Source organism: Rattus norvegicus, chromosome 1 (genome assembly GCF_036323735.1).
Source record: "Rattus norvegicus strain BN/NHsdMcwi chromosome 1, GRCr8, whole genome shotgun sequence".
NCBI lineage: Eukaryota > Metazoa > Chordata > Mammalia > Rodentia > Muridae > Rattus > Rattus norvegicus.
Window position 1 is genome coordinate 96,328,571 of NC_086019.1, and position 25,213 is coordinate 96,353,783.

Here is a 25,213-nt window from a genome sequence, read left to right on the forward strand (position 1 = left end):
ACGATTGTGAGCCACCATGTGAGTGCTGGGAACTGAACCTGGGTCCTCCTCAGGAACGAGTGCTCTGAACCACTGAGCCATCTCTCCAGACTCTGTCTCTCTCTCTCTTTTTATTTCTTTTTCTTTTTTTTTTCGGAGCTGGGGACCGAACCCAGGGCCTTGTGCTTGCTAGGCAAGCGCTCTGCCACTGAGCTAAATCCCCAACCCCCAGACTCTGTCTCTTGAGACAGGGTCTCTCACAGGATTCTGGAGCCAGGCTGGCAGCCAGAAGCCTCAGAGATCTTCCTGTTTGGGTCTCTGTCACTGCTGCGGGGTTCGTGCAGACAGGTCACCTGCAGCATATTTGTTCTTTTCTTGTGCATGCCAGATCTTCACAGCAGGTGCCTTACCTGTTTGGCATCTCCCCAGCCCTGTCTTCTTTTTCCCTCCCCCCCTCCCTCCCTCGCTCCTCCCTCCCTCCCTTCCTTCCTTCCCTCTTTGTTGTTGGTAGTGGTGGTTGATTTTGTTTTGTTTTTATTTTTGTTTTCTGAGACAGGGTTTCTCTATGTAGCCCTGGCCCGGGTGTCCTGGAACTTTCCCTGTAAACTAGGCTGGCCTCAAAGTCCCTGCTCGAATGCTGGGACTGAAAGCACGTGTTATCACACCAGGCTAACATTGTGTCTTCAAATAAAACACTCGTCACCAACTATAATACATAGCCTGCCCCTCTGAACCCCAGACTATCTCAATCTCCCCTCCCGCCACTGTCTCTGAACCCAAATGCTCTACCACTAACCTACATCTTAAACCTGAATCTGAGCGAAGTTTCTCTAGACCAGCGGTTCTCAACCTTCCTGATGCTGCGACCCTTTAATACAGTTCCTCAGGCTGTGGTGACCCCAACCATAAAATCATTTCCTTACTACTTCATACCCATAAACTTGCAACTGTTATGAGTCGTAATATCAATATCTGATATGCAGGATATCTGATATGCAGCCCCCAAAGGGGTCTCGACCCACAGGTTGGGAACTGCTAATCCAGCTCAATTACCACATTTACAGGAAATTCGAAATGCAGTGGGATGTGTGTTAGTTAAATGCCATGTAGATCAAAGCAATCCAGGTCTTGTGAAATGACTCCTTCAACAACATTTTAAAAGGGAAATAATCAAGATTGAATAAGTGGTAAAAGTATAGAGTGACATCTATGGTCCGCTTGTAAATTTGAATATTGGTGACATACCTAATGTTGAGTGATCCACTGTTGGTTTTGTTTGTTTTGTTTTTATAGTGGAAGCGTTGTGGTTATATTTTCCAGTCATCATTCAGAAATGCATGCTAGAAATGCTTCTAGATGACAGGAGACAAAAAGCACAGAGAGAAACAAGACAGGCATTAGTAATCAGTACTCGGTGATCAAGACAGGCATTAGTAATCAGTACACGATGATCTGCTGTGTCAGTCTCCAGATCATTGTGGTTTTTCTATATGAGGTGCCCTTGGAAACCAGGAGGGGGCGTCGGATTCCTCTGGAGCAAGAGTTAGAGGTTGTAAACCACTTGATTGGGTGTGGGAACTGAACTTGACTCCTCTTCAGAGTATGGCCCATGCTGGTCTCAAACTCTCAATCCTTTTGTCTGCATCGCCTGCCATCAACTCAGCGATGGACTTATAGATTTGTGGTACCATACCCAGGCCTTTCAGGTTTCAACTTGTTAACCCATGTTGGAGCCTGTGGCTAAGGCCTGGGACAGCTGGGCCTCTCCACGGTCTTCACGTAGCCCCCCTCATTTGGACATTCAGCAGTTGACCTCCTGACATTATGGAGCTCACATTTAGACATCAGATTAAAACTAACAACGGAGGAAGAGACTAAATAGAAGCAGGGTCCACACAGCAGGACCGCTGTTTGCCATGAGTGCTGACTATCTTTAGTCAGGGTCTCCACTGCTCTGAAGAGACACCATGACCAAGGCAATTCTTATAAAGGATGGCATTTAATTGGGGCTGGCTTACAGGTTCAGAGGTTCAGTCCGTTATCATCAAGGTGGGAGCATCCAGGCAGGCCTGGCGCTGGAGGAGCTGAGAGTTCTACATCTTGTTCTGGAGGCAAACAGAAGACTGACAGGGAGCTAGGAGGAAGGTCTCAAAGCCTATCTCCACAGTGACACACTTCCTCCAACAAGGCCACACCCACTCCAACAAGGCTCCACCTCCTAATAGTGCCACTCCCTGGGCCAAGCATATTCAAACCATCACACTGACACATAAAAGGGTTGCCTGCATAGTGCCAGTTTGAGTTCTGTGAAACAAGACGGTTAGACCCTTCTACACGAAGGACATACCCAGTATTCTTTGATAAGAGCCTGCTGGAGGGCATGTGTTTCTCTGTGTTTGTTTCTCCACCAAGCTGAGAGACCCCCAGCCTTCCTGCTCTCATCCCTTCCTTAGTTAGCTAAACCGCCCTGACTTCAACTGTTGGTCCTCATTCTCTTGGTTAATATTTGTAGGCCTGATCGTGCTATCTGACTCACAGCCATCTTGGGAAGTGATATCTTTGAGCTCATAGACATTTCCCTAAGTAGTCTTGGTGTCAGTGTCAGTGTCAGTGTGTGTGTGTGTGTGTGTGTGTGTGTGTGTGTGTGTGTCTGTGTGTGTCTGTGTGTGTGTATGTGTGTCTGTGTGTGTGTCTGTGTGTGTGTATGTGTGTGTGTGTGTCTGTGTGTGTGTGTGTGTGTGTGTGTGTGTGTGTGAGCGCGCGCGCGCGCGCCTACAGGCATTGCCCTCAATCTCCTTCTTTGTTCTCTTTTGTCAGCGCGCATAGTTCAAGGTCATACAGGGAACCCGGCCTTGGTTCACTAGATCATCCCGATAACTCTGCCGTAACAGGCTGACCCTGCCTCGATGGCCCCTTTGCTCTTATGCGTGATGCACCTGTGGAGGAAGAGTCTGTGACCCAAGCAGGCATTTAGTAAGTAGCTGGCTGTCTCACTTCTCCACTCGGTTGAGCCAACATTTTTGTGTATTCTACTATTTGCTTGTTTTCAGCTTCCATGGATGCTTGTACTGTAAAGACTTATGTATTTTGTATTTTATGCTGATGAGTGCTTTATGTATGTGGGTGCACAGGAGTTGTAGCTATAATCCACCATGGGGATGCTGAGAACTTAGCACTGGAAGAGCAGGGACCACATTAAACATCTGAGCCATCCCTCCCACCTTGGGTGTTTGCATTCTACAGAGCAACTGGAGGAGACTTGGATGAGCAGCTTAGGCAGACTTCCTGTGGCTGTGACAAAGGACCCAGCAGAAATAAACTAAGGAAGGAAATGTTCCTTTTGGCTCATGGTTTCAGAGCGCTCTGCCCGTGACCACTTGCCTAGATGTGAGGCGAGAGGGGAGAATAGTGGTAGCAGGAGTGGGTGAAGGAAGAAACCGTTTAACTAACTGTGGATGGGAAACAGGAAAGGTGTGGGGGAAGAAGATGAAAAAGGGAAAGATGAGGAAGAGGTGGAGGAGGGAGGGAAGGAAGGTGAGAAACCTTAGACAAAATACAGCCCTCTTGGCCTGGGTATGGTGGCTCATGCCTTTGCTCTTAGCACTCAGGAGGCAGAGGCAGGCGGATCTCTGTGAGTTCAGGGCTAACCTGTGCTACATAGAGAATTCTAGGCCAGTGACGTGGTTGGCATAGTGAAACCCATTTCAAGACAAAAGCAAAGAGGAAGCAAGAAAGGAAGAAAGATAAAGCAGTGGGGCAAGCTTCACAGATATATCCCTAGTGACCCACTTCCTACAACTAGGTTCTACCCCCTAAAGTTTCCAGAACTTTCCAACATAGTACAGCTACCAGGGAAGCAAGCACTAAAGTCGTGAGCCTATGGAAGGCGTTTCTGAATCAAAGCATAGCAATAAGTAAGATAGAAAGCCTTAATGCTGGTGGCTCAATGCTTTTTGATGAATTTTCCAAGGCTTTGTGGCTCACTCAAATACTTCGCCCACTCAGGAGCCTGGCAAGCATTCTGCAAGGTGGTTCAGAGCATGACAGAGAGCTGGGAGAGCCCATTGTTCTTGTCGTTATAAACCAGAGATCTATTTTACTGTGGGAAAAAGTCCTGGAAAGCTGTCTGTGATGTAGTGTATTTCCAAAGCCTGCTCAAAAGTTCCTTATGCTAATTTAATTAGAAGAATTGACTTGAACAGAAAACCTTAATTTTGTACTTTTTCCAACCAGCATAACCAACTTATAGTCTTTTTGACCTACTCAGATGGAATTTATTACCCCAAAGCCAATATTCTAAACTTTAATTCGCACACTAACCATCATTATAGGTGAAGAATTACGCTGAAGGAATATGTGGGTAATCTTCTCTTGGCTCTGGAACACCAGCCTGGATCAAACAAAACCTCCCACCTCGAGTTTTGAGGACAGCTAGATAATTTTAAAAATCTGTTCTAAAATGCCAGAGAACTGCCCAGACAGTAAGGACTTGAGGGGACAAATTCCTAGAGAGGAGAAAGGAATGGAGAAAGATGAGCCTTACGTTTAGCTCTCTCCTCTCTCCCCCAGGTTTTGATCCTAGGAATGTCTAAAAAGCTGAGCCAAGCTTTGATGGTCTCAGATTAATCCTGATAATATCCTGGGCTCTTGGATAGAGTCCCTGAAGAGATGCACTTAAAGTAAGTGTAAGGCCAAGCAGCCACTGTGCTAACCACAGGCTAGCTCAAGGGATGAAGGATTTATTTTGGCTCACAGGCTCAGAGGGTTTTGATCCACGACTATGGGAAGGCATGGCAACAGTGGGGATCTGTTCGTGGTGATGGAGCACAAGGCAGCTGTTCACATTATTACAGAGCAGCAGAAAGCATAGGACCAGAGACTGGGCCAGGCTGCGACCTTTGAAGGCCCACCCTTAGCGTCCTACTTCCACCAACCAGGCCCCATCTCCTAAGACTGCACAGCTTGAAAGACAACTCTACCAGCTGGATTGAACATTCAAGACACGAGCCTGTGAGGGGAGTTTTAGATTTAATCCATAACAAATGCCAGCTCTCACAAAGGTATAGTTTAGATATAAACCAGACTACGACAGTCTAGCTGACAAAACCAGGAGAAAATCTGGGACAAAAGTTATTTTTTTTCTCTTTCTCTTTTTTCTTTTTCTTTTTTCTTTTCTTTTTTTCTTTTCTTTTTTTTTTTTTTTTTTTTTTTTTTTTTGGAGCTGGGGACCGAACTCAGGGCCTTGTGCTTGCTAGGCAAGCGCTCTACCACTGAGCTAAATACCCAACCCCAGACAAAAGTTATTTTACGTCATCATACTGAAGCTGCAACTCTTCATATAAAAGCAGCATTTACTAAACATACTAGGAGGCAAGACCAAACGAGTATAAAAACAAAAGAACAATCAGGCAAAAGAAATAGACCCACAAGAATCCAACTGACGGAGTTAGCAAATTACAGACTTTAGAATAACCTCTGTCTGATATGTTTAAGTAAAGAAAGGGGAAAGTAGAGGTCTCAGCAAAGGTCTCCTGGGGTTGATAAAATAAAACACCACAGACTGAGTGTCTTAAAAGTACAGGTGAGGACTGGAGACTTGGCTCACTGGTTAAGAGCAGGGACCACTCTTCCAGAGGACCAGGGTTCAATCTTCAGCACCCACATGGTGGCCCACAATGGTCTGTAATCTCCTTTCAAGGGACTCTGACTCCCTTCTCTGGCCTCCTCAGGCACCAGGCATGCATATGGTGCACAGACATACATGCAGAAAAAATGCTCGTACACATAAAATAAAAATAAAATACATTGAGGGCTGGAGAGATGGCTCAGCGGTTAAGAGCACTAACTGCTCTTCCAGAGGTCCTGAGTTCAATTCCCAGCAACCACATGGTGGCTCACCACCATCTGTAATGGGAATCCGATGCCCTCTTCTGGTGTATCTGAAGACAGCAACAGTGTACTCATATATATAAAATAAATGAGTACATCTTAAAATGTTTAAAAGATAAAATAAAACAAACTGAAAGCAGAGGTGTTCAATGGGCATTGTAACACATACTTTTAATACCAGCATTTAGGAGGCAGAGACAGATGGAACCCTGTGGGTTCAAGACCAGCCTGCCTTATGTAACAAGTTTCAGGACAGCCGGGGCTACACAGTGAGATTTTGTCCTAAAAAGTAAATAATAAAAAATCAAAATAAATAGAGACATTAGGTTCTGGTAATGGCTCTTTTTAAGCTTACATATGACTACATTCTTGCCCTGTCTTTAAATCACTGGGAAGAGAAGGAGACAGGAAGACTGGCCTCCCCTCTCCCATCTTTCTCTATTTTTATTTTGAGGTACTGGGCATTGAATCCCAAATGCCCCAACACTGAGCTACAACCACAATTCTTGTTTACTTTTTATTTTAGGACAGAGTCTAAGTTGCCCAGGCTAGCCTTGAACATGTGCTCCTACTGTTTGTTTGTTTGTTTGTTTGTTTTTTGCTTTTTTTTGTTTTTTTTGTTTTTTGTTTTTTGTTTTTTGTTTTTTTTTTTTGTTTTTTGTTTTTGTCTTCTGAGTAGTGTCATTTCTAAGAGTTGCATTCACTAATCCTATAGTGTCCGGATGCTACCCTTATGACCTTGATTAACCTTAATCACTTCTATGTTAAATACCCTATTTCAAATGTAAGCCATGCAACTCCCCATTGGCCTCCACAAACAGAGAGCATATAAACACACACACACACACACACACACACACACACACACACACACACACACACACATATAGATCTTGGTGCTAGAGAGATGGCTCAGTAGTCAAGAGCATTGGCTACTCTTGATAGAGGACCCAGGTTTGGTTCCTAGCACCACATGGCAGCTAACAACAATCTGTAACTCCAATTCTGGCAACCTCTTCTAGCCTCTGAGAATACTAGACGCACACCCACAGGACACACAGCACAGTATAAATACAGGTATTGGGCTGGTGAGATGGCTCAGTGGTTAAGAGCACTGACTGCTCTCCCAGAGGTCCTGAGTTCAATTCCCAGCAACCACATGGTGGCTCACAACCATCTGTAATGGGATCTGGTGCCCTCTCCTGGTGTGTCTGAAGACAGCTACAGTGTGCTCATATAAATAAAATAAATTAAAAAAAATAAATAATGTATTGAACACACACACAATCTTTAAAAATAAATCTTTTTAAAAGTGAACTAAATAGCACAAATAGAAAAAATATAGATTTAACCTTAAATATAGAAGAACTAGACTAAATTTAATTGAACTAAATATTGCCATCAGACTACAGAGATATTCCAGAGGGGGTGAATAATTAAACCCAATTATATGTTGAGATACTGAAGTGGGTATTTCTGGTTTTGTTGGAGACTCGGTTGTGTCATGTGATGTTTTTCTGGAAACTGTCTTCTGATAGGACATTTTGCTGAGAACAGACATGTGATTTTCTGGAAGCTGCCTGGTGAAAGGCCATGCGATGTTTTGCTAGAGCAGACACTTGAGAGGAACTGTTATGTTTGGAAAGAGTCGAAGTGCGACGCAGCAGACAATGGACAACACTCTGGCATCGGTTCACCTTGCAACTCTTTGCTGATCTTTCCCTGTCGTGCCTTCACAGAGAGGAACGCACCAGAGAACTCCTGGTGGTTTTCTAGCTGCTCCTTACTGCATCAGTGGACTCATGGTGATCAGCAGAGCCTCAGGGTTTCTTCTGGATTGAGCCACTGCTGCTGATTTGTGCTTTGCTAATGGACTGGACTGCTAACAATGAATATTAGCATCAACCCAAAGAACTTCATGAGCAGTGTATCCTCATGGTTTCTTCTGGATAGATCAGCTGCTACTGGCTCATGTTTGGTGTTTGCCAAGTGGACTGGACTGCCGAATACGAAGGTTAAGGTTGACCCAAAGAACTATTTCTAAATAGGTCCTCAGCCCCCGTTTCCTATTAACTTTTCTCTCCCCATACCTCTGGTTGGTGGTGGGCTGCAAGGGAGGTTGAAGTGTTGAAGAACCATCATTAAAGTAGGTTTTGAAAAACGTAAGCCTAGGGGTTGGGGATTTGACTCAGTGGTAGAGCGCTTGCCTAGCAAGTGCAAGGCCCTGGGTTCGGTCCCCAGCTCCGAAAAAAAAAAAAAAGAAAAAGAAAAAGAAAGAAAAAGAAAAATGTAAGCCTACCGGATACACCTCAGGCATAAATGTAGAAGCTAGATGGGCTGGTGTATACTTGGCATCTCAGAACTCGGGGGTAGAGGCAGGAGGATTGTGCATTTGACGGAAGCTTGAATAACAGTGTGATGTTGGGTCTCAAGAAAAGGAGAGGGCAAGGGAAGGCCTTGGCCCCTGAACCATCCATCTTCACTGCTCCAGAGATGGACAGACATGCAGAAAAGACCTGAAGGTCATGATGAGTACAATACCACAAAGGCACAGTATCCTGACAAAAAAAACATGCCTGTTCTTCCTGTAGAGTAGAGTTCGTTGGTCCCTTCCTTTAGACATTGCTGAGATGCCTACAGAACACCTAATTTAGGCTGGGCATTGTGGCATCTATGCCAAAGAAGTCATGGGTTTCAGGTGCTAAAGAGGACACCTCAGAGGATGTGCCAATTCAGCCAACCTTAACTACACGGAGAGGTGGCTGCAGGTCCATAGACGAGACAAGTCTTCCTGGCAGAGACCTCAGCCACGAGCGAAGGGCAAGTGTGAGCATTGCTAAAGCATTAGGGGTGGGACAGGAGTGAGGAGTAACGATCTCGGTGATGGTAGAATCTGTTAAGGGAAAGACTGGGTTCTCCTCCTCTCTGCCTCTGACTGTCTTCAGTAGCCCTCCTTACATCCACACTGCCAAATCTGCCTGTATGGTAATCTGAATGCCGTGCCCTGTCCCTGTCTCCTGGTCCTGGGATGTTCTTGGAGGATATCGCCTGTGGGCATTTGTACAATCTCCAGCCACAGTTCCACAGCCCAGCTGCCCTAAGTCATGGAACAAAGGATGCCTGGGGACTGAAATCTCTTTGCAGGATGCATAGTGCCTCCCCCAATCTTTTCAGTTTGCTTTTCTTTTTTGAGACAGCCTCTAGGTACCCTGGGCTACCTCCAAACTTGAGATCCTCCTGCCTCAGGCCTCCCTAGTGCCAGGATGCAGGCATACACCACCACACCTGACCCTGTCAGCCCTCTTGAACCTTGCCTCTCTCTTCTTGAGGCAGGGTCTTTGTGGGAGGGTCTGTCTCATTTTCTTCCCCATGGAAGAACCCAGCATCAGCTTAGCAAGAATCTGAAAGTAAAGCCTGCATGGTATCTTCTAGAAGTCAAATGGAGCCTTCTTGTCCAGAACAATGCTTTTGATTTTGAATTCCTGATTCCCAAAGTGGAATCTTCTGACTCTTGCTGATAGAGTGAACACAGTGAAAAAGAAAACAGATGATTCTATAGAGAATGTGCAATAGACATCTTCCTAATTAAGGTTCCCAAGGTGATAAATTTTTTGTTGCCAGATCAAACACACAGCTTTTGCTAAATTGTAAGGCAGTTGTCTGTCATTCTGTGACCACAGAATTGAAACTGTTTAGTGAAATAACTGTTTAATATCAACTGTTAAAGTTGATGATAATCCAATAAGTGACCAAGCGAGATGTTCCCACTAGTACAATAGTGGCGTGACTATTACAGCAGTAACCAACCAGTTTTGTTTGTTTGTTTGTTTGTTTGTTGTTTCTGAGATAGAATTTCACTGTGTAACTGAAATCCTGGCAGTCTGAGCTCTCTGCGGAGATCAGACTAGCCTTGAATTCACAGAGATCTGCCTGCTTCCAAAGAACTGGAACCATACCTGGCTCTCAACTGCTTTCTGATTAGATCTGAGGCCTCTTCCACAGAGGGGGAATTCTTGTTTGTCACTGAACACTTAGTAAGAAGCCCTTGTCTAGGGGCATCATAGGCTGTAAGGGGACCTTTATTGTTGTTTTGTCAAATGGATGTGTTGTTAAACTGCAGTCTAAAGTACATACACTCATGTCCACAGACAATGATGCTCTCTGGTAATAAATACAGAGATTCATAACAGGGCAAAGCACTGAGAATAAGTGACTTTGAGACTCAACCCTAAAGGGAACACCTGTATCACCCACTAAAGCTCAGAAAACACTTTGAAAGAGTGGGTTGAAGAATATAAGAGCAGAAGGGTGGGAGAAGGGCCTCCAAAAAATGTCTTCAGATATGAAATGGACATTACACTCATGCTTCCTAGATCCCCCCAGTGAGGGGTGGGGTCAGGGCTCAGTGGGCGAGCCCTTGCCTAGAATCCCCCAGTGAGGGGCTGGGGGTGTGGCTTAGTGGCACAGCCCCTTCCTAGAATCCCCCAGTGAGGGGCTGGGGGTGTGGCTTAGTGGCACAGCCCCTTCCTAGAATCCCCCAGTGAGGGGCTGGGGGCGTGGCTCAGTGGTAGAGCATCTGCCTAGAATCCCCCAGTGAGGGGCTGGGGGTTTGGCTCAGGGGAACAGCACTTGCCAACCATGAATGAGGGACTAGGTTCCAGGGGTAAAGGGGAGAGAGATACTTAGCATCATCGTATTTTGTTCTCAGAATCACAAGGCAGGACTCATCTCCTCATTCGTCAGGCAGGGGTGAAGCTGTGAAGCTGGCCAATGGCGGTGAGAACCTGCACAGGAGCTGGAACAACCACATGGGTGTGGTTTCTCCCTCTGACCTAAGCCTGATCAAATAGCTATGCGGTTTGATTCTTCTTCCTCCCTCACCGAAGATCCACATTCTTTTCATAATACTGTTTCAGCTTTAAAAAAAAAAGTGGCAAAGATTTTCATCCATGCATGGGAAAAGCAGACAAAATTAAGAGCTAGCCAGCTGATACAGGAGGTCAAAACAAAGGAACAAAAGTGTCTGGTTTTGTAAGGACCTGTTGTTTGTTATCTGATTGGTCCCCGAAATAACCCAGTGAGGGAAGCATTGACACACTAGGAGTAGAAATCAAAGCTCAGAGACCAGGCAGTTTGTCCAAACCCCAGCGGACCCGCTGAAGAACTGATCCATAGACACCACATCTATGGACTCTTGACCCAGTGATCCCAGATCACCAGGCAGCTGAGAAGCTGTTTCCAGAGGACCTTCTCCTACAATCAGGGGCCCTTGGGTTTGGAGGGGGCATCTAGGAAACAAGGAGACCAGGGGCATCAGTTACTGGCTCTACCCTTCCTCTCCCCATCTCTGGGGACTTTGCCCAGCATGTTGTCTGCAAGCAGGTGACAGGAAGAAACCCTGAAGATCAGGAGATCCTTTGGAGATTAGGGTCCTGTCATCTCCTTAGATGTTTCTCGTAAGTTCACGTACCCATCGGAAACCCGTGTCTACACAAACTATGTTACATGGCACTCTCCTGGTACTTCAGGCCAGCAGTATGGCTTCAATATCGGATGGGGAGAAAGGGAGCATTCGGTTGTGTATGCCTAGGCTACCGGAAAATTCCACAGACTGAGTGGCTTAAACAACAGAAATGTATACCTCTAGAGGCCAGAGATCTGAGGTCAATGTACCAATATGCTGAGGTTCTAGTAAGGTTTTGACTTGTTTTATCTTTACTGGGAAGAGAATTTGAATCCTGACATCTTCTCTTATGAGGGTAATAATCCCACCATGAGGGCTGCATCCACACTATTTCATCTAAATCTAATGGCCTCCCAAAGGCTCTGTCTCCAACCATCTGTCACCAACACATGGGTGCCGTGTGCCAACAGGTGAATTTGGGGACCTGCACTTCTGTCCCTAGAAACTGGCTTTTTCCTATTTAGACAGATCCCTTCATCTCTTGCCAATGCTTGCTCTCCTAACTTCTATTCTTCTCAAAGGAGGCTCTGCAGCAAAAGAGCTCTCCACTTACCCTGCTGAGAAAAATGCTCCCAAGGGGAATCCATACTGTTTCCCATGTGAGCCTACCTGAGTAGAGAGCTGAGGAGGGCGAGTCCTTGTCTGAGCGTGTCCAGACACCCAGAAGTCCAAGCCACCCAGAAGTTCAGAAGAGCTCGTGTCATTAAGTGTCCTCTGTAGCTATTCAACTTTCTAAATTAACCTTCTTTATAAACTTACAAAATTGAACTTGTATGTCCATCTACTGGACATGGAGATTTCATAGAGGCCTGTATCAGTCAGCTTTCCGTAACAGAATACTTCGATAAGCTGACATATGTATAAAAGGTTCATTTTTTTTTTTGGCTCACAGTTTGGAAATCCCAGTCCATGGTTGATCGGTTCCATTGCTTTGGGCTTTGGACAAGTAGCAGATCGCAGAGCACAGGAGGAATGCATGGCAGAGCAAAATCTCACCTTATGGCCAGGAAGAAAGGTGGGGTGTCACTCTTTTTCTTTTTTCTCTTTCCTCCTCTCCCTTCCCCCCCCCCTCTCTCTCTTTGAGACAAGTTCTTACTACATAGCCTTGGCTGGCCTAAAGCTTGTAACATAGACTGGGCTAGCCTCAAACTCTGCCTGCTTCTCCTTCTGGAGTGCCTGGCTCATAGCACCCCTTCCAACAGACATTTCCCAACTACCCACAAGGTCCCACCTCTTAGAGGCCCTGTAGCCTCTCAGTAGTACCTCTCTGGGACCAGTTCTTTAGCACCGGAGCCTCTGGGAGATGTTTAAACACCGTGACAGGGAGATCACGCCTGACCATGGAGTGATGTAGCCAGTCTCTGCCTCAGTTCCTGCTCCTCCCATGTCTCTGCGGGAGACTGAGCCACTCCAGTCTGTAGGTCCTCACCCATTGTACTGCAGTGGACACAGGGCTACAAGTGGAGGCTCAGGGGGCCCAGGCCTACCCTACTTAGGGTTCTGGGCCTGTACCTTGGACCAAAGTCAGGGTGTCTGAGCCCCAGACCTTCTCATGGACCAAAGATTTCTGGTGTTTTTCTGAGAGGCCTGGACTTGGACTTTTTCTTAGTTTAACCACAGTCTGGTGGGTAGACCCTCTGAGGCTCATGGGAGCAGTGCAGCTGGCCTGTGCCATCTCTTGTCCTTAGATACGTGATGTGTAGGCACAAATGGAAGACAAAGGGGTGATATTTGTCTGTCTGTCCATCTGTCTGTCTGTCACCAGAAATAGAGTGCCAGGACAGGGCCTCACACATGCTAAGCAAGTGCTCAGCCATGGAACTCCAACCTCGAACTCTAGATTCCCCCACCCCCAGCCTTCCAAGTGTAGGGGTTACAGTTCTGCAACCCAAACCCAGTGCTAAGGAGTGACAATTGACAGCGATTATGTATTATCTTCTTTGAAATAGGATGTCACTCTTGGGCTCTGCTAGTGTGACGGCTGTCAGACACAGAATGCACAGGACAGGAGCCCTAGGGAACCAGGGAGCTAACAAAGCCAAGGGGTTATGGTGCTCACTGTGCCTGGGTGTCCACAGCTAATGACTCTCACCACGCCCGGGTGCTGGCAGCTGCCTGTTCTTCCTTCCCCTACACCACAGTGATTCCGTTACCTGCCCATAAGGGCCTCTTGTGTAGGCCTGGGTAGCCGGAGAGTAATCCTTCATACTTGACGAAATAACTGTGCGTCCCGAGGGATGCACGTGCTTTAAGCAGCATCTGCCGGGGTCCGGAGCCTCTTGCTGAGGGGGCAACACCAAGACTCAGAGAATTCCCAGTGGATTAGTGAGGCATGGTGGTGCCCGCCTGTGATTCCACAATCTGGAGACAGAGACAGGAGGATCGTGAGTTTGAAGCCAGTCTGGATGACAGGGTGAAAACTAGTCTCTACACTGAACAAAGCTGAGTGTGTTGGCACAGCCCTTTAACCTCAGAGATTGGGAGGCAGAGTCAAGAGGATCTAGTTCAGGAGTTCAAGGTCAGCCTCATCCACCTAGGGCTACATAGAGAGACCCTGTCTCAAAGAATCAGACACACAAAAAGAGACCTCCACCCTCCATTTCTGGACTCACTGACCCCACTGCATGACTAGACACTGCCCCAAACCACGGGTCTTCTGCCTGCTGCTAGCATACATAGCCAGTCTTTCCAGTTTCCTGGCTACAAATTCTGGCTCTGATAGTGGCCAGCCTGTTGAGGCAACAGGGCCAGAAGTAGTGACCACAGCTGATTGAAGCCGGTTTCCCTTACACGGAGGCAGCATAATTAATCAGGAAGTAATGAATTCAGATACCACCAGCGCATCACCTCGAGAGATAGGAGATCTTAGAAGGCTGGAATTCAGAGGAAGGAATCAGGTCACTAGGATTTTCCAGTATCAAATTGAATGTTACATGGAAGTTATTAAAATTTGCCCCAAATCACATCTGTTGACCTTCAGGACCCTCTGTCCACTAAAGCTCCTTGAGGCTTCAGCTAGCAATGTCATGTTGAGGGAAGGTGCTGGGTATGTGGGTCTATTACCCACCATCCTCTGGGATCCAAAGGGCTGAGGACCATGGGGAGAGGGTGGATAACTGTGGCTGACCCTGACTGCACAGGTCTGCACTTCTGAAGCAGCCAGACTCAGGCGCTCGCAGCCAGGTTCATGGCTGGCAGGATGATGGGAGTCCAAACCCGACTCTTCCCAACGCCCTTGTATTCGTCACTCTCTGGTTCCTGTGACACAAACCTAGCAAAAACAACCTAAAAAGGAAAGGGTTCCTGGTCCCACTGCAGCTAGGGGCCATGCTGATGTCCCGATGAGGGGCAGCGTCTGGGTCCGTGGTCCTGCTGCAGCTGGGCACCATGTCGATTCTGTGGCCACTGTTGCCACCAAGGGCCGTGTGGATGTCCGTGGGTCTCGCTGCTGCCTAGGGCCATGAAGGTATCTGTGGCTCGTGCTACAGCAGAGGGCTGTGTTGGTGCCCGTGATCTATATTGAGACCACACAGATCTGTGCTAGGCGCTAAAAACGCGGATGTTTATGGTCCATGCTGTGGGGCAGAAACCATGTGCAAGTCCATGATCCATGCTCCTGTGGCTGGTAAAGAGCGCGGAAAGTACTTTTGCAGTTGCATCCATGACTGCAGACAATTGAGAAAGGACGTAGGCCTCTACAACAACCCTCACCTCCAACCCCCCAAAAGTAACATCCTAGACAAGAAACCATGGAAGAGAACTCTTAAAAACTGTGATACGAAAGGGCTGGAGGGATGGCTCAGCGGTTAAGAACACTGGCTGCACCCCCAGAGGTCCTGAATTCAATTCCCAGCAACCACATGGTGGCTCACAACCATAAAGTAATCTGACGCCCTCTTCTGGAACACAGCTGTACATGCAGATAGAGCACTCATACACACCAAATAAATACATCTTTTTTTAAAATTGGGATAAGACGCTGAAGTGTAGCTCTCCGCAATGGATAGCTTCTAGTGAGCGTGCCGGTGGGAAAAGGATCAGTTTTCTTTAAGGGGCTGGCCACGGGGAGTTTGACCATGCTCCAGTGAGTATATACGCAACACAAATTAGACTTGTTTGTTTCCGCCATCTTTATTCTTCTTTGGGGGGAGGGGGAAGGGGAGGTGACAAGGGTGAGGGTCCGACCTGTGAGGACTGGAAAGTGAGTATAATTGGGGTATTATTTGGTGCAATTCCCAAATAATCACTAGAACCATGGGGGGGGGGGTTGCTTTGGTCTCAGTTTGAGGTTATTTCCATCTTGGTGGGGAACCCATGGCGACAGGGCATGAGGTCACATTATCTCCATTGAGGAGTCAGAGAGAGATGAATCCTGGTGCCCTTTCTCCTTTTTATCTATCCTGGGACTCGAGCCCCTGAGACGGTGTTTCCCACTTTTGGTGAGTGTGTTCTCTCTTCAGCTAAACCTCTCTGGAGAGGCACCCAGGCTTGGATCTCCTACGTGGTTCTAAACTGCATGGAGTTGACTGTCGTACTCTGGCGCCCGGGAGCTCTTCACAGTGACCTCTTGCCCGGCTAGGTGCGTGGGCTCAGCGGACGGGGAGAGAACTCGGGCAGGGGGAGGAGCTTTTGCCGACCCAGCTTCCGGTCCTGCTCCTTTCCACCACTGCCGCTTTGGTGGCTAAGCCAGCAGGATGCGGACTAGCCCGCCTGGGGTGCAGGGAAGCTTCTGGCGGTGATTTTGGGAGAGCGGATCTTTTCCCCAAGTGTTACAGCTCTTCTGACAGAAGCTCTCAGACGATGGAATAATTCCTGCACACCTTTGATTCTGAACACAATCCTTAGATACAACTTTTGGATGGGACAGTGTCTGACAGCAGGTACTTCCTTTTGGTTTGGCCTGAGAGCTTGGGAAGACCTCATCCACATATTTGGAGGTGCGGTCCTGCTTCTATGATTGATCTGTCTTGAGCCTACGTGACCACAGGTCACGTCCTCACCTGTGGAGGAGGGGTTTGGGGCATTGCCCTATGTGACTGGTCTGTCTCAAACCTCTCTACAGGGGTTTGCGGGGGGGGGGGCGGGGGGGCTGCAGCTAGTGAGGCCTTGATCTGGAAGGCTAGGAATGCGCCTGCCGTCCCTATTAGGGTTTCCTGGGATTCGACCCGGGAATCAGGGTACCTTTCACAGCTTGCCGCCCCACAGTTGACAGAAGATTAACCATCATATCACAGCGAGAGGTGGTGGTGTAGCACTCAGGAGGTCAAACAAGTAAAAGTCAAACAGGCAGATTCCTATGAATTCAAGGTTAGCCTGGTCTATATAGAGAGTTCCTGGACAGCCAGGGCTAATATAAAAACCCTCTCTTAAAAACAAACAAACAAAACAAAAAAACCAAAAAAACCCTACAACTCCAGGTTAGGGATGAGGTGTTCTCAGTGTATCTAAGTTAAAGGACATGGTGACTTGACTTACATACAGTGGACAACTGGTGGGCCTTCTGCTAGTGGAACTCCATTATGTCTCATGTGCTAGGTCAAGGCCAAGGCTGAGACCAGCCCATTCACAGCTGCACTGCCGGATGAGCTGGATATGGAAGTTCCATCCGATGGGAGCCGGAGATGGGGGTGTGCTGAAGTTGTCACCCTTCAAGGGGATCCTGGTAATGCCAGTCCCGACCATGGCTGGCTCCAGCATCCACCGTCCCCAGATCCCATGGAAACACTGGGAGGGCTTCACGGAAGATGGGTTCCCTGTCCTCTCCCTGAAAGAACCTGTGAGGGGCGCGTGGCCCAAAGCTGCTGTGCCCACCCACGATGGAAACAGGGTGCTCTGCAATCTCATGTGCCTTTGGCATAGAAGTCACATGGTTTGGTTTGGTGGGGGAAGAGGAACTGGGGAGATGGGCCAGCAATAAAGGTGTCTGAGGCCAAGCCGGCCAATCGGAGATGGAGACCTGGGATCCACAGGGTAAAAAGAGAGAACCAACTCCAGCAAGTTGTCCTCTGACCTCACGTGTGCTGTGGCTCACATGTGCAGGAACACACAGTAATTAATTAAAACCAGAACATATGGGGATTGGGGATTTAGCTCAGTGGTAGAGCGCTTGCCTAGCAAGCACAAGGCCCTGGGTTCTGTCCCCAGCTCCGAAAAAAAGAAAAAAAAAAAAACCAGAACATATAATGTGCAAATGGTCAGCAGACGCAAGTGGAAATACCGCCGCCGCCCCCCGCCCCCCCCGCCCCCCGCCCCCCCCCGCCCCCCCCCCCGTATTCCCCTTCCTACCCTGGGCAAGTGCACTCCTCCATCACGAATGCCCAGAGAAATGCTCATCTACGCCACACTGAGACCTCAGACATTTAGCATGGCAATTATTAAAACTGAAGGTAGGGGCTGGAGAGAGCTCAGTGGCTAGGAGTGCTGGCTGTTCTTCCGGAGATCTGGGGAGACTGATTCCCACCGCCCACATTAACTGACTCACAAACACCCCTGACTGCAGCTCAGAGGGATCCAGTGCCCTGTTCCAGCCACTGGAGGCACCACACACATTTGGCAAACATTCATGCAGTCACACAATTAAACAAACAAACAAACAAACAAACAAACAGAGTGGAGACGAAGAGAGGTGAGAAGATGGGGCCACTGTTAATAGGAATATAAGTTGATACAGATATTGTAGAAAATTGTATGGAGGTTCCAAAAAAAAAAAAAAAGTCATCTGGCAGTGTCACATCTGGGTAAATATCTAAAGAAATTTAAATGAGAATCTCAAAGAGCTATCCGCATCCTACGTTCACTGCAGAATTAAGTCACAGCAGTCAAAATGCGTGAGGGTATGAGAGGGTGGGGGCATCAAGGCAGAGTGGAGTATTCGGCTTTTCGACCAGAGAGCCCGAGACTGCATGATCTCATACACGGAATCTGAAGTCCGCAGACTCTCAGGCACAGAGGTAGAATGGGGCTGCCAGGGGCTGGAGAGGGGAAGAGGCGATGGTCACAGTCCAAAGTCAAAATACACAGGAGGTTCTGCAGATAGGTGTGCGGCCGAGAGCGAACAAGGCCTCATCCCATCTCAAATGTTTCAAGCCGGTGGATTGCGGATTGCGTAAGAACTGTTCTCACCACCCACGCAGCCACAGACCAAAGCAGCACTGAGGGGCAGGGGGGAAGTTTGAAGGGCGATAGACACGTGGGCTTGGCACACAGTTTAAATATTTTTGAAAGAAATACCGGGGAGGCTGGAGAGATGGTGTGGGGTTTAGGAGCCATCAGTTTCTGAATTTCCAAAGGACCCAGGGATTGGGTAGCAGCCCCCAAGTCAGGAGACTTACTACCATCTGTAAGTCTAGCTCCAGGGGATCTGTTGGCTTCCTCAGGCATGCACATGCACTGGAACACACACACACACACACACACACACACACACGCACGCATGCACACACTCAAAAAATAAAAACCACATTCACTGAGCCTGCTGCTGAGCCCTAGGAGGCGTGGTCCAGAAGAAGTGACCCTTTGATTTGGATAGGCATTTGCTGAGAGCCTCTAGGAGAGCAAATCTACCCCTTCACACCACAGACAACCTACCACGTCAGGAACCGCCAGCTGCAGGGTCACTGTGCGGATCCAGATCAAAGCCTCAGGGGCCAGCATCCCCTCCCAGAGAAAGAATGAAAGCAAAGTATTCCAAGGTTCCTTGGTGTTGGGGGCACAAGCTAGCATCGTGTTCCTTCCTCTCCCCGTGGCTAGCATCGTGCTCCATCCTCTCCCTGTGGCTAGGCATCGTGCTCCATCCTCTCCCGGTGGCTGGCTTGTGTAACTTTTGCAGCCTCCTCCAGTTTTGCACCACGGTTGCCAGGAGTTGTACAGAATAAAGCGCCCGAGAGAGCCCTCAGCTCCGCGAGTCGGGCCTTCGAAGCCACAGCAAAGATAGTGATATTCATTTTCCTGTATCCCCTTTCAGTTTCACACTTGCTACTTAGCCAAGGATGGAGACCTTGAACTCCTGGCCTCCCAGGTACTGAGGTTGCAGGCGTGTGCCACCATGACCTGCTCCTCCAGCTCCTTAAAGATCTTAACAGAGCAGCAAATGACTGCATAATACAAATGTGATTCTGACTGCGATTAAACAGAATGATTTCTTTGGTTTAACGAGCAAGAAAAGTTCTCGTTTAATTCAGTGGCTGATTTTGTTTGTTTGTTTTTTGAATCTGGCAACATTGTCCAGGGTGGCCTCCCATCCACACCATTCTTGTGCCTTGGCCTCTCTGAGTGATGAGGTCACAGGGCACGTTGTTGTGGTCATGGTGTCTCTTCACAGCAATGAAACCCTAACAAAGACAACAATGCCATCTGGCATCTGTGTGTGTGTGTGTGTGTGTGTGTGTGTGTGTGTGTACATATGTGTGCATACATGTGAAGGCCAGAGGACAACCTCAAGTGTCAATCTTCAGGAGAGGAGTCATCCACCCCCACCTTTTTTTTTTTTTGAGACAGGGTCTCTCACTGACCTGTCATTCACCAATTAAGCTAAGTGGTTGGCCAAGGAGCCCCAGGAACCTGCCTGTCTCAGTTCCCCATCAACCACATTACAAGCACAAGCTGCCATGCCTAGCGTTTTTGATACGGAGATCAAATCCAGGTCCTTTTGTTTGTGTGACAAGCACTTTGCTGACGGGGTCACCTTAGTTACCTGTAGCCAGTTATTTGTGAGACGTCTGTAAACACACTACTAAGTAGAGTCCCAGTTCTACTGGTAAAGACAGAAGGGCTGGGGGTGGGACAAATGGAGGAGAGAGAGGTTCCCATTTCCAAAGAAAATCACAGTGGAGACCGGAAGTCTTGGGTCAAGTTTTCATACAAAGAACGCTTTCTCAACACGGACTCTGTAATTTACCATCTTAATAACATTCTTTAAATTATTACAAAAAAAATGCCACCCAGGTGCACAGGACGATAGACATCCCCTCTACCCGTGGACTTCATTTTAGAATGCCTCAATTTTCCCAGCACCTTGGTTTCTGTTATTTTTGCCCAAAATAGCAACTTTTCTGTTCAACGGTATATTAATGCAGAATAGAAATAAAGATGCTTCAAAAAAAAATTCTTCCAAGCACAAAAGGAGATGGTTTTCAAGAGATAATTTCCCGTATTTACATATTTTACCTTAAGCACTTCGTGGTCTCTGCCTGCTGGTGAATGGATCGGATTCTCTTTTCACACGCCTTCGAAATGAACCAGTTTGGTTTCTAAGCCGTTGCAAGAACGGAAATGAATTCGAACTTTTTTTTTTTTCCACTTCATTCTCGCATCTTCACGTTTCCTTATTTCACATGGTTTAAAATAAAATGCCTCCGGCGATATTTTTCCTTTCTCAAGAGCAAAGTGAACGTGACTTTTCGGAAGGGTCACGGGATGCCCCGGGGGCTTGTGGGTGTTACTGGACCGCTGCCTGCTTTCAGCTTGACTGAAGGGCTTGTCAGGGTTTTCATCTCCCATGGAGCCCCTGGCGCTGGCCGGAAGGGGGAGAAGGCTGTAGAGGGAGTCCCATGCTGCCGCTTTCCCACCGACATCAAATCCTGGGGTTTGAAAATTAATCCCACACAAAGACGGGCCTCCATTGTGGAGCCTGTTTGAAATTAGACAGCGATAATAACCTTCTAGGTGTCTCAGTGTTGATGTAGCCCCCTGAGGCAAACCAAAGGTTGCCAGAGGAGATGCCCAGCATGTGACTGAGATACCCTAGTAACTCCAATAAGGTGACTTCCTGGCCTGGCTGGGGAATGTTATGGGACCGTGCCATGTGACCTCCAGCATCTATGGCTGCAGTCCCTCTGGTAACAGCTCCTGTGGATTCCTGGTTCTGAGCCACAGACCGGTACTGGCTCAGAATGTCTCTTCCCCGTTCTTGAAGATTTTTTTTTTTCCAATTTTGTGGGTCAGGCAGGTCTCCAATCCTGGACAAACAGCTAACTAAGGCGCTTACTGACATATCGAAGCCGATGCTTTGTGTGGGGGCAGGGGAGGGAGCGTTTTGTCTGCAGGGATGTGTGTGTACACCACAGGAGTACCCGGTGACTGCAGAGTCCAGCCTGGGGACTTGGATCCCCTGGAGCTGGTTACAGACAGCTGTGAGTAACCTCTCAGTGGGTGCTGCGACCTGAACTCAGGTTCTCTGCAAGAGCAGTATTTGCTCTTAACCTCTGAGCCACCTCTCCGGCCCTGTGCCTCTCTAGTACTAGTAAATATTGTTGTTGTTTCGACAAACTGGAGCCTTTCCCTGAGTGTTAACCAAGAGAACAGAAACAACTCCCTTTCTGCAGAGGATGAGAAGTCCCCAGGTCTCCATATGGGAACCATAAACCAGGAGGGCCAGCTTCTGTAGTCACCCATTCTAGCTCTGTGGCCTCAATAGCAACTGCCTGTCCTGGACCATGCCTGGAAGCTGGTGCAGCAAAATGGACTAGTCTGGGTTCTAGAAACTGACTCTCCTCTCTCCCATAGAAGCAATCTGGGAGCTTCCCCCACCAGACAGTGAATACCCATCCCTGTCACTTACTGGTCTTCCTGAAGTGACTAAAGAATGCTGTAAGGTGAAGTGGTTTGTATGTAACCTTACTAAACTAGAGTGACAATTTAGTTGTTTCTAATATTGTCTATGCTTTTAAATTAGTAGATACTAACATCATCTCTGATGATTCCATTTGAAGCCCTGGTTCTGTTACTGTGATCATTGGGCCTCAGAAACAAAGAGCACAAGTTGGATGGGGGTGAAGTATGTGTTTGGGGCGGGGCATTGTTCATTCCTACTGGCACTCAAGAGGCAGGAGAATGGAGAATTCTAGACAAGGCTCGGGTTAAACGGCATCCTGGGCCTCTTAAGGAGACCCTATCTTGAGAAGGAGAAGGAGGCCAGCTGTGGTAGTCCACACCTTTGGGCCCAGCACTGGGAAGCAGAAGCAGGTGAATCTGAGTTAAAGGCTAGCCTGGTCTACATAGTGAATTCTAGGACAGCTAGGGCTGCATGGTGAGACCTTATCAAAAAATCAATTAGGAGGAGGAGAAGGAGAGGGAAGGAGAGGAGGAGAAAGAGGAAGAAGAGGAGAAGGAGGAGGAGGAAGCAGAGGAGAAGGGGGAAGAGGAAGAGGAGGAGAAGGGGAGGAAGAAGAGGAGGAGAAGAGGGAGGAGGAAGAGGAAGAGAAGGGGAGGAGGAAGAGGAAGAGAAGGGGAGGAGGAGAAGGGGAGGAGGAAGAGGAGGAGAGGGGGAAGAGGAAGAGGAGGAGAAGGGGAGGAGGAAGAGGAGGAGAGGGGGAGGAGGAGAAAAAGGAAGAGGGGAAGGGAGAGGAGGAGAGGGGGAGGAGGAAGAGGAGGAGAAGGGGAGGAGGAAGAAGAGGAGAGGAGGAGGAGGAAGAGGAGGAGAAGGGGAGGAGGAAGAGGAGGAGAAGGGGAGGAGGAAGAGGAGGAGAGGGGGAGGAGGAGAAAAGGAAGAGGGGAAGGGAGAGGAGGAGGAGGAGAGGGGGAGGAGGAAGAGGAGGAGAAAGGGAGGAGGAAGAGGAGGAGAAGGGGAGGAGGAAGAGGAGGAGAAGGGGAGGAGGAAGAGGAGGAGAAGGGGAGGAGGAAGAAGAGGAGAAGGGGAGGAGGAAGAGGAGGAGAAGGGGAGGAGGAAGAGGAGGAGAAGAGGGAGAGGAGGAAGGGAGGAAGAGGAAAGAAAGGAAGCTAGAGGGAGAGACTCTGAAGCAGTCGCTATATTTTCCTGGTGCTCTCTTGGGGAATGAATTTTGTGGTGTTGTGCTTTGAGATTCCAAGGATAGAACACTCCACAAAGGTTTATTTCATTTGACTTGCTTCTTTTAACCCTTGGCAATGGTTTTGAAGCAAGGAGGCCGGAGAAGACAGTTTGAGGATTTTGTCAACAACCAAAGCTGATTTATCAAGAGAGTGCTTTTTAACAGCCTAATGACCTCAGTGGAACTCCTTTCCCGATTCTGGGTTTTGGAGAGTGTATGAGGTCTGGTCCTGGCATCTGGAAACTTACAGTGATGCCTCCTTCCCTGTTTTAATGTATTTCACCTCGCCGAGGCAGACGGATCAGAAGCTCACAAGGAAAACCGATGCCCTTTCCCGCAGCTAAATTAACCAGAATCACGTGGAAAACAATCCCAGCCTTGTAGGAACGGGGAGCCATTAAAATGTGCCCAGAGCAATGGACTGCACCCAATCTTGCAGCCTGGCTCTCTCTCTCTCTCTCACTCAGCAGCAGCAGACGAGAGGCAGCTCCCTGGGATGGAGAGAGAGCCTTGTTGGAGTGCCACAATTAAAATCAGCTCCTCTGCCAAAAAATAAAAGAGAGGAGGGAGAAGGAGAACATCAAAGACAGATTGAAATGTGCAGTTAGTAATAAGAGTGGTCTCCTCTTGAACCACAGCCCGCAGCGACTCACAGCCCCCTTGTTAATGAGAAATGTTGACCTCTGGTTTGTGAGTTAAACTTGTAATCCCAGCTAATGAAGTAAATCACTTCTAACTTGAGCCTGTTGTTCCTGTGGCTCTGCACATTGGGTCTGTGAGTGAGTGCCCAGGTCCACATGCAAATGGGGGTGGGAAGTAGGGGTGAGCGCGGGGAAAGAAGGATTCTGGGGTTTGTGCTTGCAGTAGACACACTGTGGGCAGTTCTTTCTCTTTTCTGAAGTTTAAGTCCAGGGCCTTTCAGATGCCAGCCAAACCCTCTACTGCTAAGCTGCAATTCCACTTAGCCCTGTTTTGCTTGCTTTCTTGCTTTCTTTTTTTCTTTCTTTCTTTCCTTTCTTTTTTAAAGATTTATTTATTTATATGAGTATACTGTCAGTTTCTTCAGACACACCAGAAGAGGGCATCAGATCCTGTTACTGATGGTTATAAGGCACCATGTGGTTGCTGGGATTTGAACTCAGGACCTCTGGAAGAGCAGTCAGTGCTCTTAACCACTGAGCCGTCTCTCCAGCACCTGTTTTGGTTTTTTCAAGGCCGGGTCTCAGTATGTAACCCAGGGCGAGCTTCGTACTCCAGAGCCTCCTGTCTCAGCCACCCAGGAGGTTGGCATTATAGGCATGTGAAGCCACCTCTGGGCTGGAGCTTAGGCACACTGTGGACCTACTACCTTACAATTACAGTATTGCAACTCGAACATTGATAAAGGAGAGAGGGAGGGAGACAGACTGGGAAGGAGAGAGGGACCGTATAGAAGCTGGGGTGAGTGACATTCTGTTGGTAAGTAAGCAGGGGACCCTATACACTACTTTAATTTAATTTAATTTAATTTTATTTACATGATCCCAAATAGTTCAATTGGAAGAACATTGAGAGTCATAGTGTGTGTGTGTGTGTGTGTGTGTGTGTGTGTGTGTGTGTGTGTGTGTATGTGAGACCTGGATGTACACACAGAGGACAGAAAAAGCCTTTGACTGTCCTGTTGTATAACTCTCTACCTTGAGACAGGATTTCCCCCTGAACTTGGAATTAGAGTGGTGCTGCTGTGTTGTTTGTGTGTTTGTTGGTTTTATCGACTAAGCTGACTGGCCAGTGAGCCCCAGTATTCTGTCCTCAGCACTGGGGTTCCGAGCAGTCTCTGCCCTGCATAGCTTTCAGGTGGGGGCTGAGATCCGAGCCCAGGGCCTGTGCTTGCATAGTGGGTGTTCTTACCTACTGTTATCTCCCCAGCCCTTTCTTCATGTCTTTATATGTAAAAGTGTGTCTTTTCACCTCCATGGGAAAAATTAAATACCTAATCCAGAGCTTGGGCGCGGCGTTTGGGACCATGGGTATTTGTGGAACTAAAGGGGCTAAAGGGGAAGCTGGAGGGACAGGCTCAGCAGTAGGAGTGTTTACTGTACTAGGTGTGGTGACA

General features: G+C 48.0%; 1 long non-coding RNA gene across 1 annotated transcript in view; it reads right to left on the minus strand.

Moving 5' to 3' along the window:
• Positions 1-21,218, minus strand: part of LOC120099792 (uncharacterized) — a 37,236-nt gene extending 16,018 nt beyond the window's left edge. The window contains exons 1-2 of the long non-coding RNA XR_010062982.1: positions 20,498-21,218; positions 13,486-13,693 (exon numbers count right to left, since the gene is read on the minus strand). This is a non-coding gene — a long non-coding RNA (uncharacterized LOC120099792). The remainder of the gene's footprint in view (positions 1-13,485; positions 13,694-20,497) is intronic.
• Positions 21,219-25,213: the final 3,995 nt, after the last annotated feature.